The sequence below is a fragment of the Dermacentor variabilis genome, chromosome 7 (genome assembly GCF_050947875.1).
Source record: "Dermacentor variabilis isolate Ectoservices chromosome 7, ASM5094787v1, whole genome shotgun sequence".
NCBI classification, from domain to species: domain Eukaryota; kingdom Metazoa; phylum Arthropoda; class Arachnida; order Ixodida; family Ixodidae; genus Dermacentor; species Dermacentor variabilis.
In genome coordinates this window covers 66,696,829-66,710,916 of record NC_134574.1, presented here as the reverse complement: position 1 = coordinate 66,710,916, position 14,088 = coordinate 66,696,829, and the positions used below count along the sequence as shown (strand labels likewise).

The 14,088-nt window shown below is 50.9% G+C and overlaps 1 non-coding gene across 1 annotated transcript; it reads right to left on the bottom strand.

The window, feature by feature from the left end:
- Positions 1 to 12,001: 12,001 nt before the first annotated feature.
- TRNAL-CAA (transfer RNA leucine (anticodon CAA)) lies at positions 12,002 to 12,074 on the bottom strand. The gene has a single exon. It is a non-coding gene; the product is annotated as a tRNA-Leu (tRNA).
- Between the last annotated feature and the right edge of the window lie 2,014 nt (positions 12,075 to 14,088).

Genomic DNA, 14,088 nt, shown 5'->3' with positions numbered 1-14,088 from the left:
AGCATTGCACACTCTAAAAGTACTTACCGCCTGCTTTGTTGTAATTTTCGTTGATTATTCAATACGAACACCAAAAGAATCCACCTGTGAGCCCTAACACCTGCTATTCTGCGAATCACCACTTTCTTTGGACTTTTACAGAACACTAATCTTTCTTCTGTAAGAAAGAAGAAGTGCGCCGTCCAGAGATCCGCAGCCAGATAGCCAGCGCTTCTGAAGTGGGGCTCGGGCTAGACGATGTTCCTGGTGCGACTGGCTAAGCCTACGCTGTTGTGTCTTCCTGCCGGCATACTTCGTGTCGTCCACAGCCATGTCGGACTTCTTTGCCATAATTTGTGGAGGTTCGCTGGGTCTCCTGTCATCCTGGAATTGCGCAGCCGGACTCGCCCTGCCATCATGACCACCGCAAGCGCCACGAGCTTACCACCACCTGCTCCCCAGTCCTCCGTATGCCCCGGCACACTTCGTCAACGGGACCCTCCCATTTTCAGCGGCACTGACGACCACGACGTTGATGACTGGCTCTCATCATGCGAACGCGTCAGTCTGCACAAAAAATGGGATGACATCACGAAATTGACGACCGTCCCTTTTTGCCTCACCGGAATTACCCACTTGTGGTTTCGTAACCAGGAAACGAAGTCCCAAGCTGGACGGTGTTCAAGACAAAGTTCAGTGAGATCTTCGGCTGCCCTGCTGTTCAAAAGCTTCGTGCCGAACCGCGGCTGCAGTCGAGCTCTGAGCAGCCTGGTGAGGCCTTTATCTGCTATATCGAAGATATTGCCACCTGGTGTTTTGAGCCACCGTTGCGTGCCCAGCAAAAACGGTGATTGAAGACGACGAAGTCAAGGATCTTGCGCCAGCTGGAAAACCGTCCTTCTCGTGTCTGACATTTTCGTATCTGGCTGCTGATACTGCTGCTTATTCTTGCCTTAGTGCGTGACAAACTGGTGGAGGTGCGGGGTAATCTAATCTATGCACCAAACCCCTCCGGGCAGCAGGAGCTCCAGCCCCGTACCGGTGGTTACGCCTGTACACCGCGCCATCAGAAGGATCCGTGGACAAGCCCCTGAGTTTGGACTCCTCCCAGAGAGAATGGCAGCTCCAACCACCCCAACCGGTATGGAAGGCACAACGCCGATTCATTGTGCGCTATTCAATCCGCGAACGCCGAATCCCTTCCACGGCGCCATACAGGAGGACGTTGAAGATTTGCTGGTGCACTATGAACGTGTTGCGGCGTTCAACAAGTGGGATGACGCAGACAAACTGAAAAACGTCTATTTCAGCCTTAACGATGGCACACGTGTTTGGTACGAGAACCGTGCAGATCCCTTAACTTCATGGGCAGAATTCAAACGCCGGATTCTTGGGACGTATGCGAGCCCTGATCGCCGAGAGCGACCTGAGCGTGACCTCCAGTCCCGTATACAAATGCCGAACGAGGGTGTCGCAATGTACGTCGAGGACATGACGCGTCTCTTTCGACGAGCCGACCCCAGCATATCGGAAGAAGGTGCGGTACCTGATACGCGGAGTGAAAGAGCAGCTGTTCGGCGGTCTCGTGCGCAGTCCTCCCAAGACTGTGTCAGAATTTCTTTCCGAGGCCATCACCATGGAGCAGACTCTTCGCCAGCGGACACCATCATACGAACGTCAAGTGAACACTGCCTCACCTACGGACTTCTTCGGAGCTCTCGGGGGTCACGTCGATTTCTTTCGAGAGCTCATTCCTTCCGTGATCCGCGAAGAACTCCAGAAACTGTCGGTACCTTCACAGCCGACGCTCAGCTCCTTGTCCAGCGTTCTCCGTGACGAAGTCCAGCATGCGCTTAGAGGACCACCCTTCAACACAGAAGCTCGACCGCTAAGAAATGACAGCCCACATATGTCATATTCGCAAGCCTTGAGGCAACCTGCCCCACCTCCCTCCCCGCTTCGCGCCGCGCGCCCGGCCATGCTAGAGCCCGTCCAAGCTGCCTCGTATTACCAGGACCACCGACAGGCCCCGAGGAAATCAGACGTGTGGCGGGCACCTGATCGCCGTCCCCTTTGCTTTCACTGTGGCGAAGCTGTGCATGTCTACCGACAGTGCTCCTATCGAGAGCTCGGACTACGCGGATTCTCAGCGAACTCGCCGCGACCTAGGTTCGGCCAGCGTCCTCCTGAAATTGAAGAATACGTTGCCCAGCAGCGCGGATCTCCATCAGCTCGACACCAGTCACGCTCCCCTTTGCCGCAGCGGTTTTCTCCGACTCGCCGTACGTATTCAACCGTGGTGCAGGGTTGGTCTCCCAGTCCACGACGGGAAAACTAACCACAGCGACCTTTGGGGGCGAAGCCGCTCAGTCTGGACGTGCTCAAAGACCCCTACTGATGCGTACGCGGACCGACGATACATCGACGACGACAGTACCTGCTGATTACAGAATTATTTCTTTAGACATTCCTGTACTGCTTGACGGTCGTGAATTGACTGCTTCAGTGGACACTGGAGCGGATTATTCTATAATCAGCGGAAAACTGGCCACCCTTCTTAAGAAAGTGACCACGCCTTGGAATCAAACGCCAGTTCGTACAGCTGGCGGGCACATCGTCACACCACTCGGCATGTGCACGGCACGAATACAGATTCGCGGCTCTACGTTTGTTGCCAGTTTGAGCATTCTCCCTCAGTGTTCTCGAGACCTAATGGACTTTCTCAGGGAGCACGGCACTATCATCAACATTCGACAACGCCTCGTCACTTTCTCGACAAAGAGCGCCACAGCGACGACCAACACCACCCACGCTCGGGCATCTCTTCGTGTCATCGATGACGTTGTCACGTTACCACCGCGTGCAAGTGTCGTGGTTCAAGTGGCATATACAAGCTCATACACGGTGAGGCGGTCGTAGAAAGCAATCGCTCTCTCCTGCTTTCTCATGGAGTTTGCGTAGCAAGAAGCCTTGTCGATCTCCACGATGGCCACTGTGAGGTTCTTGTCACCAACTTCAGCTACGAACACAGGCACCTTTTCCCCGGTACTGTCATCGCCTACGCCGACCCGATCGCCGATGTCACTGAGTGTTTTCTTTCCGAGGCAATCGGCACTGCTGAAGCACCTCTACGCAACGTCGACATTAGTCTAACGCTTCCTGAAGAGAACAGACAACCCCTGCGCGAGCTGTTGCTTGAGTTCCACTCTTGCTTTGCACGGTCGTCGAAGGTACGTCAAACATCGATTACGAAACACCGTATCATCACCTATGACGACGTGCCCCCCATACGGCAACAGCCTTATCGTGTTTCCCCGACCGAAGGACATGCTATTCAAACGCAGGTGAAGGAAATGCTTCAAGACGGCGTAATCCAGCCTTCATGCAGTCCCTGGTCATCGCCAGTCCTTCTTGTTAAAAAGAAAAATGGCACGCTTCGATTTTGTGCAGACTACCGGAAGCTAAACAACGTCACAAAGAAAGACGTGTACCCGTTGCCTCGTGTCGACGATTCTCTGGACAGGCTGAGGCACGCGAAGTATTTCTCCTCTATCGATCTGAAAAGTGACTACTGGCAAATTGAAGTAGATGAGCGTGACCGCGAGAAAACTGCTTTCGTAACTCCGGACGGCCTTTACGAATTTAGAGTACTCGCTTTCGGCCTCTGTTCCGTTCCAGCCACATTCCAGCGAATGATGGATACCGTTCTCGCTGACCTCAAATGAAAAAGCTGCCTCGTCTATCTCGATGATAGACGAGGCAGCTTTTGTCGTTGTCTTTTCGGAAACTTTTGACGAGCACCTTCGAAGCCTTCGGAATGTACTCGAAGCCATTCAATCGGCTAACCTGGCACTCAAGCCAGAGAAATGCCATTTCGGTTACGAGGAACTGAAGTTCCTTGGTCACGTCGTAAGCGCGGCAGGTGTTCGGCCCGATCCCAAGAAGACTGCTGCCGTAGCAGCTTTTCCCTCTCCAACCGATAAGAAAAGTGTGCGACGATTTTTGGCCTTGTGTGCATATTATCGACGCTTCATTGAAAATTTTTTTGAAGATTGCAGGTCCGCTATTTCGCCTTACGCGTGACGACACGCCATTCCTCTGGACTGATGAACAACAGACCGCCTTTGGGGAGCTACAACGTCGCTTGTCTTCTTCTCCCATACTCGGTCATTTTGATGAGGATGCTGACACAGAAGTACGTACTGACGCCAGCAATATCGGTCTTGGAGCTATCCTGGAGCAACGACAAGGCGGGACTGAACGAGTTATCGCCTATGCGAGCCTCACTCTGTCACGCGCAGAGTCCAATTATTCCACCACAGAGAAGGAGTGTCTCGCGGTTATTTGGGCTACCATAAAGTTTAGGCCCTATCTCTACGGGCGGCCATTTAAAGTTGTGACCGACCATCACGCTTTGTGCTGGTTGACCAACCTCTGAGACCCTTCTGGACGATTCGCACGTTGGAGTTTGCGACTCCAGGAATTTAACATCACCATCGTGTACAAGTCAGGCAGGAAACATGAAGATGCTGACACGTTATCACGGGCACCTGTTAAATCTCATAATCCTGACGAGGAAGACGACAGCGCCTTTCTGGGAGCCCTCAGCGGGCCGGATCTGCTCGCTAAACAGCGATCGGACGCAGAGTTAAGACCCGTCATCGATCACTTAGAAGGCAGCATCGCGTCCATTCCTCGCCCACTTTCGCGACGGTTGTCGTAATTTTGCCTACGAGGGGGCATCTTATACAAAAGAAACACAGGTGCCGGCGACAAACCACTTCTGCTAGTAGTTCCTCAAGCCCTTCGCGACGACATCCTATTAGCCTGCCACGACGAGCCCACATCTGGTCACTTGGGCTACTCAAGGACTCTGGACAGGGTACGGCAACTGTACTACTGGCCTAGACTGACTGCTTGCGTCAAACACTACGTGAAAGGATGTCGTGATTGCCAGCGCCGCAAGTCACCACCCGTCAAGCCTGCAGGCCTTCTACAACCCATCGACCCTCGGCGTACGCCGTTTGATCAAGTTGGAATGAACCTTCTTGGACCATTTCCCTTGTCTTCCTCCGGCAATAAGTGGATCATTGTCGCAACTGACTACTTGACGCGTTACGCTGAGACGAAGGCACTACCACGCGGGACAGCATCTGAAGTTGCCCAGTTTTTTATGCATCACATTGTGCTTCGGCATGGCGCACCGTCATACATCATCACTGACCGAGGGATGGCATTTGCGGCAAAGCTTCTGGATGACATCTTCAAGCTGAGTTACAAGAGTCATCGAAAGGCCACTGCATACCACCCTCAGACTAACGGCTTGACAGAAAGACTAAACGAAACACTGGCAGACATGATCGCTATGTAGGTGGATGTGCAGCACAAAACGTGGGACGAAATCCTACCGTACGTAACGTTTGCGTGCAACACTGCCACGCAGGAAACTACACGCTTCTCGCCATTCCGCCTCGTTTATGGTCGAGATGTCCAAACTATGCTAGACGCCATGATTCCATATGAAGATACCGACCAGCTCGACCAGTTAGCTCCTGACGTTGAGGAGTACATTCAGCGCGCCGAGGAGGCGCGTCAACTGGCCCGCGTGCACATAAGACAGCAGCAGTATACCGATACAATAAGGTACAATCTCCACCATCGACAAGTGACCTATGAGCCTGGTGACCAAGTTTGGGTTTGGACACCCATTAGACGGCGAGGCCTCAGCGAGAAACTCCTCAGCAAGTACGTCGGAGCATACACAGTACTAAGGCGTGTAAGCAACGTGAACTGTGAAGTGATTGCATATGGAGACCTGCCATCGCCCAAGCGCTGTTTACCACGCGCAGAGACTGTACATGTGGTCCGCCTCAAGCCGTATTTTACACGGTGAAGTGTACAAACGAAACAACCTTCTTTTCTTTTTTTTTTTTTTGCTGTCGTCGCGTCTTCCTCCAAAGAAATACGAAGCGTTTTTTTTTGTTCCCGACCACAGAACACATTTTTCCGTGTGCATTTTTGTATGTGTGCTAGCGCGTTTCCCCCCCCCCTCCACTTTTTTTTGTCTTACCTAATTTGTGTAGTTTCCATGTACATATTGTGTTTGAGCATCGAGTCGGGAATAATGTCACCTGGTGTTTTGAGCCAGCGTTGCGTGCCCAGCAAGAACGGCGATTGAAGACGACGAAGTCAAGGATCTTGCGCCAGCTGGAAAACCGTCCTTCTTGTGTCTGACGTTTTCGTGTCTGGCTGCTGATACTGCTGCTTATTCTTGCCTTAGTGCGTGACAATATTATCGATCTCTGTAAACACGTCAATGCATCCATGACTGAGGGCAATAAAATCAAGCATATAATGAAGTGTATCGACGAGGACGCGTTTCAGATGCTAATTTCAAAGAGCCCCTCTAGTGTTGCCCAAGTTATTGAACTGTCCAAAGCTATGAGGAGCTCCGCCGTCAACGCCTCCTCACCCGCCGTCCTGTTCCCCATCAGGAATCGTTGTCAGGCTTGACCTCTCCTTTTCAAGATTCCACCCTCCTCTCGCAGATCAAGGCTTTCGTCCGGGAAGAAGTTGCTCGCCAGCTCTCCCTCATCTCCAACTGGCCGGAGTCAAGTTCGTTACAGAAGGACAAGCGTCCGAGGTCCTTCCTCAGAAACGGGCGCCTTAACTCACCACCCCATTGACTTACGCTAACGCCGTCGCATGACCACGACCACCGACCTTCCGGGCTCCGCCTCCGATGCCTAGCCCTGTTTTCACCTCCACGCCGCCACGAGCCCCTGTCCATCGAGTAATTAATCCCACGCGCACAGCGGACAATCGGCCCATTTGCTATTCGTGCGATATTCCCGGACACGTTGCACGCCTGTGCCGCCGCCGTCCACTTCACCCACGTGACGACCCACGCACAGCCGCGCACGACCGTCCGTTCGCTTACGCTCAAGACTGTGATTTACCCTTACCCGCTAAAGCCTTCGTCCAGTTTCTGACAGCCGTTCTCTTTCTCTTCGTCGTCACTCCCTCTCCCCGATGCGTCGACGTCCCTCTACCGCTGACACGGAAAACTAAGTGGTGCAGTTACCGAGGGAAAAACTGCGTCATCGCCGCAACGCTTAAGCCCTATTCTTTCGCTGCCCAACGTTATTGATGTCGCTGTTGAAGGTGTCGCTCTGCTTGCCCTCATTGACATAGGTGCCGCCATGTCTGTGATTGCCGAATAACTATGCCGCTCAATACGAAAAGTCACGACGCCTTTCTTCGGTCCATTACTCCGCACGCCCACAGCACAGAACGTCCAGCCGGTGGCTGCGTGCACCGCCAGACTTGAAATTCAAGGAGTGTTCTACACAGCCGAGTTCGTCGTTATTCACCACTGTTCCCACGATATTACTTTAGGTTGAGATTTTCTCTCGCATCACCAAACCGTCATTGATTGCTCCCGTGCAGAAGGCACCTTCTCCTCGCTTGGCGATGCCGTATCTGATGATGTTTCGCTTGCCTGCACCAAGTTGTCCTTCACTGACGACACCCAAATACCTCCGCACGCGTCCGTTCTGGCACCTGTATACTGTTTTGTTGCCTCCAACTCTACCGTACTCTTCACACCTTCCGCTGCTTTCGTTCATCGCCACCTCTCACCACTCCCAACTGTGCTGCTTCGCATTCCAGCTGGTACGACTCACCTATACCTGTATAAAACCACTTCTCATTCCAGAATACGCTGTTTTGCAGTGAATCTCCCAGCACTGTGAGCTTTACGACACCATTACCACGTTGGAACTTCCTATTGGATCGTCAGAGGTCAACACCCTCTACTGTAGTCCCGTAACTGCCACATCGCCTGAAGGTGTTTTCAGCCACGTCATCGACAACACCTTAAACCCCAAGCAACTCCAAGACCTTCTCCATCTCCTCGAGAAATTTCGCACTGTTTTGACAGCCATAACACTTCTCTGGGCCGAACGACGACTGTATGTCATCGGATTGACACCGGTTCTCACTCACCGCTACGGCAGCGACCATACCGCGTATGGTCGACAGAACGAAGCGTCATTGGTGAGCAACTAGCTGACATGCTAAAGCGTGGTGACATTGAACAATCCGACAGCCCATGGGCATCGCCAGTTTTAGCTAAAAAGAAGGATGGCTCGATCTCCTTTTGCGTGGATTACCGTCGATTAACTACGTCATCGAACCTCTGACGCCCCCTACGGACCTGCGTCGCCGAGGCCGCGAAACTGTGCACGTAGGTCGGCTCAAGCCGTATCACGAGCCCTGCGTCCTCACAACACCTTAGGCCTCCAATGCGGCTCCGTCTTCAGCGAGGAGGGAAGTTGTAAGGAAAAAGAAGTGCGCCCTGCAGAGCTCCGCAGCCGGATCGCCAGCGCTACTGAAGTGGGGCTCGGGCTAGACGCTGTTCCTGGTGCGACTGGCTAGGCCTACGTTGTTGCGTCTTCCGGTCGGCGTACTTCGTGTCGTCCACAGCCGTGTTCGACTACCTTGCCATACTTCTTTTTTAACTTTTTTTGTGAGAAATTTGTTACAGGTACTTTAGAAATAAATTCTCCAATCAGCGTTGCGTACTCCAAAGCCCAAACACATTTGTACGCGTTTTGCATTATTTTGTATTTTCTTTGCAATCTTTTGTAAGCGTGGATGACAGCTTCCACTAATTTTGTGTGCAGTATTTGTAAAACTTTCTCATAAATGCCCGCATCTGGCTGCGAGCCAGCAAGCAATGGAAGCTTAAATGGCCGAAAGAGAGAAGTGGTTCTTTATGAGGAAGAGAACGGTTAGCACTGTCTTCTGCAGCCCCTGTGGGAGCATTGTTCAGCGCGGCTGCAGACGACGCCTTCTTCCTTCCCATGAACAGTGCAGGCGCGGCGGAGTTCTTGGTGGCACCCTGCTCCACGCTCTTAGACTGACCCGCACAACTATGGGCCTCTTTGTCTTACGCTGTGGAGCAGCGATAGGAAGTCATGTGAGCAACACGCTAAGCGCTGCACCGTAATTTCAAGTAGCCCCATGGTTGTTACCTAATAGTCTCATGCGCGACCGATGGCGGCGCTGAAAACGGCGCTCCGGTGTAAGAGGCGATTGGAAGATAGGTGGAAGAAAAGTAGGGAAACGACAAAAAACGACGACGTATGGGGTCAGAAAATTTTGTTTTGGGAGTTCATAGTGCTTGTTTTTCTTTTTTAACCTACACTCTTAAGCAAAGTTACATACACCCTTTTGCCAATTTTGCCACTGAACGTGGCATACACGAACAATTATCTGTACCGCATAGGACTTACCACTAACCCATGCTGTGATAACTGTCGCAACTTAGAGACAATTGAGCACATATTACTAGAATGCCCCGCGTACCGCGACGAGCGACAATTTTTTGAGCACCAAATAAACATGATTTGCCACGAACCCTTAACGTTACCGAGCATCGTAGGTCCAATGCCCGGCCCTTCAAAACAGCGACGGGTTTTGGATTTATTGTTCAAATACCTGACAGAAATTGGTCAAATAGGAAAGCTTTAAAAATTGCATCCTTCCTATACAAAAGCCTAAATTTACCCGCCATGTCACCTGTAAATATTAGTATCAGGTCCACTCGGCCATTTCATATTTATTTTTATCCTTTTTTTCTCCCACTGTTTTCTGGAATCTTTTAATCCCATTCCCCATCCCTATACAGAGTAGCATGCCAGCGGTTATATACGCACCGGCAAAATTCTCTGTTTTTCTAATAAAGAGCCCTCTCTCTCTCTCTCTCTCTTTTGCCACTTTTGCCAATAATCGTCATTTGTCTTGTCCGTATTTCGTTTCTTTAACGCAGTGACTACGGTACTTCCAAGTCACGAATGTCATGCCCGTTATCAGCATGACAGAGTATTCTCGACAGAAGAGTAGCGAGCGCAGCATTTTCAAGGAAGGAAACGCAAGCAAGACAGATGACGATTATCGTTGTGTGGCAAATATACACCCCAAAGAGTATCTATTTGCTTAAGAGTGTAGGTGGGACACAAGGCAGTATAATAGGAAGAGCTTGGTGGCGCAACCCATCGCCCCGTTCCAAAGTGGCTGCTCATAACATCCATCCATCAATCCGGTGACACCAGTAGACGGACCCGCCCTCGTCATCCGCTACGCTCACATTATATACCTTTCATTTTCATGCGGGTTCTCGCGCTCTCACTGTGCCTCACGTAGCACGGCGCTCTCCAAACACTGTCTATATATTTTGCTTGCTTTAGTTCTATAAATGACAGCATATGAAAAACAACGAACGCTGTATAATTATAGTATCCGCTGTATCACCACCTTGTGTGGTAGCCCCGCGGCTAAGGCGTTGCGCTGCGAAGCTCGAGGTCGCTCGCATATACTTAAAATTAAGTGCACATAAAGAATCACAAGTGGACGAAATGAATCCGAAGTCCACCATTACGGTGTTCCTCATAATTATATGGTGGTTTAGGCATGCAAAATCTCAGAATCTCACTTCTCTATAAAACTATTATCATTAACCACAGCCCTCGCGGGCAGGAACAAAATCTCGTGACTCAGTCATAAAACATCGCGCCGGGCGAGTATATAAGAGTCTACGCAACTTTTGAATCGAAGCACGATAGCAGGGGGTGCATTCTCTAAGTATCCACCTAGTGGACATGTCCATTTCGTCTGCTGCTGAAGTGCTCATTGGCTGGGGGCGCCTCTCACGTCACCCGCGAGAGGGAGCCACTCTACGATCTCGGAGCGAATAACAACCCGTGCCGCTCTTTATGAGCTTCAATGTTAGTTTACGAAGGCATGCAGCTTCGCTAGCACGCATATACCTCTCTGCGCCCCCGGAGGCACTTTCATCGATTTGCTACAAATAGCCGAATGCGACAAGAACATCACGAAAATAGCTAAAATGAGAACTCAATAGAAGATAGTATTCGTTAGGCTCTTGCTGCATAACGCTGTTCAAATGAAATTGAGGTTAATGAAATAGCTCATAGGCATAGCCTCGATAGGTTCTAGCCACCCAGAAGAGTCGCGACACAAATCTGAACAGGCCATACCAGAGTATACACAACGTGCGATTTCGTCCTCTGCAATGAGTGAGTACTATCAAGCACTCTTTCTTACACGTAGGCATATAAGGCTCCGTACAGTCGAGTTTGCGGCTACTCTGGCGCCATCTGCCGTAGCGATGCGACAGTACTGGGAAGGTGGCTCTGCGGCTCGTCCGGCTCGACGCCTATTACTTCACGCGCACTGCACTTCGTGTGGGACAAGGTTGGGGCCCTTTCGGTTTGTTAATTCGCTTTACCGCCTTTTTTTTTTCGGATACGTCTTGCGACAGTGCAATGGCATGCACTTCATGTACAGGCGTCCAAATTATGGAGGTGCTAAAAATAACAATTGCAACCGGCGATACTGCTGCGTAAGGCTCCCAGCCACGAAGGAAAGCCCGAGAAAAATTGGTATGTTTCCTGGCTCGCTTTACGTACTAGAACGGTAAATAAATGTTCAACTTCTTCTGCTATATCGTCTGTTTTGAAAACTAAGAAGGAGTTGGTGCCGCTTTAAATAAAAGCTTCTATCCCTGATCTCTCCTTTTCTTCCCTGTCCATTGTAATCGTGTATTGGAATATCGAATAATGTTTTGTGCAGGTCTTTCTTGTAATGATGTTTATTTCTCTCAAAGTTACAGAGTAGCCAGGAAAAGGGTGCGTAAAGCGAAACTCTACTTTGATTCAGCTTAAGGACCCCCCGCCGCCCGTTCACCATATGGCAGTATACTTAAAATGCGCGAGAACTCAGCCTATCTTCGTATAGCATCACGGAATGTGTGTATGTATATATATATATATATATATATATATATATATATATATATATATATATATATATATATATATGATAAGAAGCCAACAAACAATCACACCAAGGACAACATAGGGAAATTACTTGGGCTTAATAAATGAAACAAAGAAACGATAAATTAATGCTAATTAAAGCGGATGAAAAAACAACATGCCGCAAGTGGGAACCGAACCCACAACCTTCGCATTTTGCGTGCGATGCTCTACCAATTGAGCTACCGCGGCGCCGTTTTCCCATCCACTTTCTTGGGTATTTATTTGTCCTAGTGGAACCCTGGAAATGTTAGCCAGCGCCACCACTCACAGACCTTGGCGGCGGACGTGGAACGTCCTTTTTGGCGCAGGCGTCACGAGAACGAGATCTTTTTTTTTGGGTGAAGGCAACTGGTCAACGAGGGTCTCGAATCCAGCTGCAATGATGCCTTCGGGTAGCATATGTGGGTTTATTGACCAGTATATATATATATATATATTGTTACGTCCAAGCGCGTAAAAGGGACGCGTGGATCAAGAAGAGGAAAAAAGAGGAGAACGAAGACTGTGCAGCGGCCATTCCTGTTGTTCGTAGCCTGCCGTTCCTGCTCTCGCACGCCTCAATAAACCCCTTTTCCCCGTGCTTGTAACAAATTGGTGGACGGTGCGGGGTACACCTCGTAACCACGGAGCCTACGCTGCTACAACTTCGCCGAAGCCGTCGACTTGCCGGACTTCCGCCACCATCACCTGACATGACTGAATACGCCTGCCAGATTCCCGAAGGTTCTGACGCGGCTTCAAGGCCAGCACCTGGCCTTCCCTGGCAATACTACCGGGTGCCACTCACTTTCGGAGGAAAAGCCGGAGAAGATGTCGACGAGTGGCTCACAAACTACCGAAGGGTGAGCCGATCTAACGGTTGGAACTCGACCGCACAGTTGTCAAATGTTGTGTTTTCCCTTACCGACACAGCACTCGTCTGGTATGAGAATCACGAAGACACGCTCACTTCATGGGAGTTTTTCGTAGAGGAGCTCAGAGCGTGTTTTGGAGACTCTAGCGCAAAAAAGAAACGCGCCGAACAGACGCTTTCGCAAAGAGCTCAGATTCCCGGCGAGACCTGTACGACTTATATCGAAGAAGTGCTGAAACTGTGCAAAATAGTGAACTCTCAAATGTCTGAAGAGGACAAAGTTGGACATTTGTTGAAAGGGATAGCCGAAGACGTCTACAATTTTTTGATCGGTAAAGAAAGCTTGGATTCCGTGTCTGACGTCATTCGCCACTGCAGGACCTTTGAGACGCTGAAGATGCGACGGATAATACCGAAGTTTGGTCGCCTGGCTAATGTCACAACGGTGGCAAGTGTAGACCCGAGTTCGTGTGTTGACCTTCCATCAACAATACGGCAGATTGTTCGCGAAGAGTTGCTCCATCGGGAAGAGATGTACCGTTGCACACCCGGCATCGCTGGTGCGTACTTACCACACGAGATTCGAAACACGGCCGTTTCGACCGCATGGCAACCCACGGTTCACTCAGCGACCGTCGAGTATAGGTCTACCCCACAAACGAGAGGGACCCGAAGCTATCAAGATCATGACTACGACCAACGCCCTCGCCGCACGCACGCCTCCGGGCGGCCGATGCCTAGCCATGATGAATGGGACCCACCTGCTGGCTATGCAGTCGACAGCAACATGCGTGACTACGTGCAAGAACATCGAAATTTGAGGCATCTGCCTGCGTGTTTCCAATGCGGTGTCGCGGGCCACATAGCGAGATTTTGCAATCGTCGCCCAACAACGTGGAATCGTCGATCGGGGTCTTCAACAAGGACCACACCTCCTACGAGGACAACTCAACAGCCATGCTCCACCTCTTGGTCAGCTGGCGTCCCTCCTGGCAACGATTACTGGCAGAGAAGCTTCCGGAGCCGCTCGCCGGCATCTGACAGGAGTTTGACGCCACCGCCAACTTCTCGTGCACCCCGTTTACGTCAATCTCCATCGCCAGTGCGCCGCTCAGCCTCGCCTTCACAACCGGAAAACTAGCTAGCGCGGCCGATGGGGGTGAGGTCGCTCGACACGTGCTATCGACAGAAATGCCCCCTGCAGTTGCTATGATTAAGAACAAAGTGCATGTACTTGTTGATGGTGTTCCTACAATGGCTTTAGTGGATACCGGGGCAACTGTATCCGTAATGAGTCTCGGTTTTAAAGGTCGGTTGGGGCGCAAAGTTGTATTTCCGTGGGACCAGGCT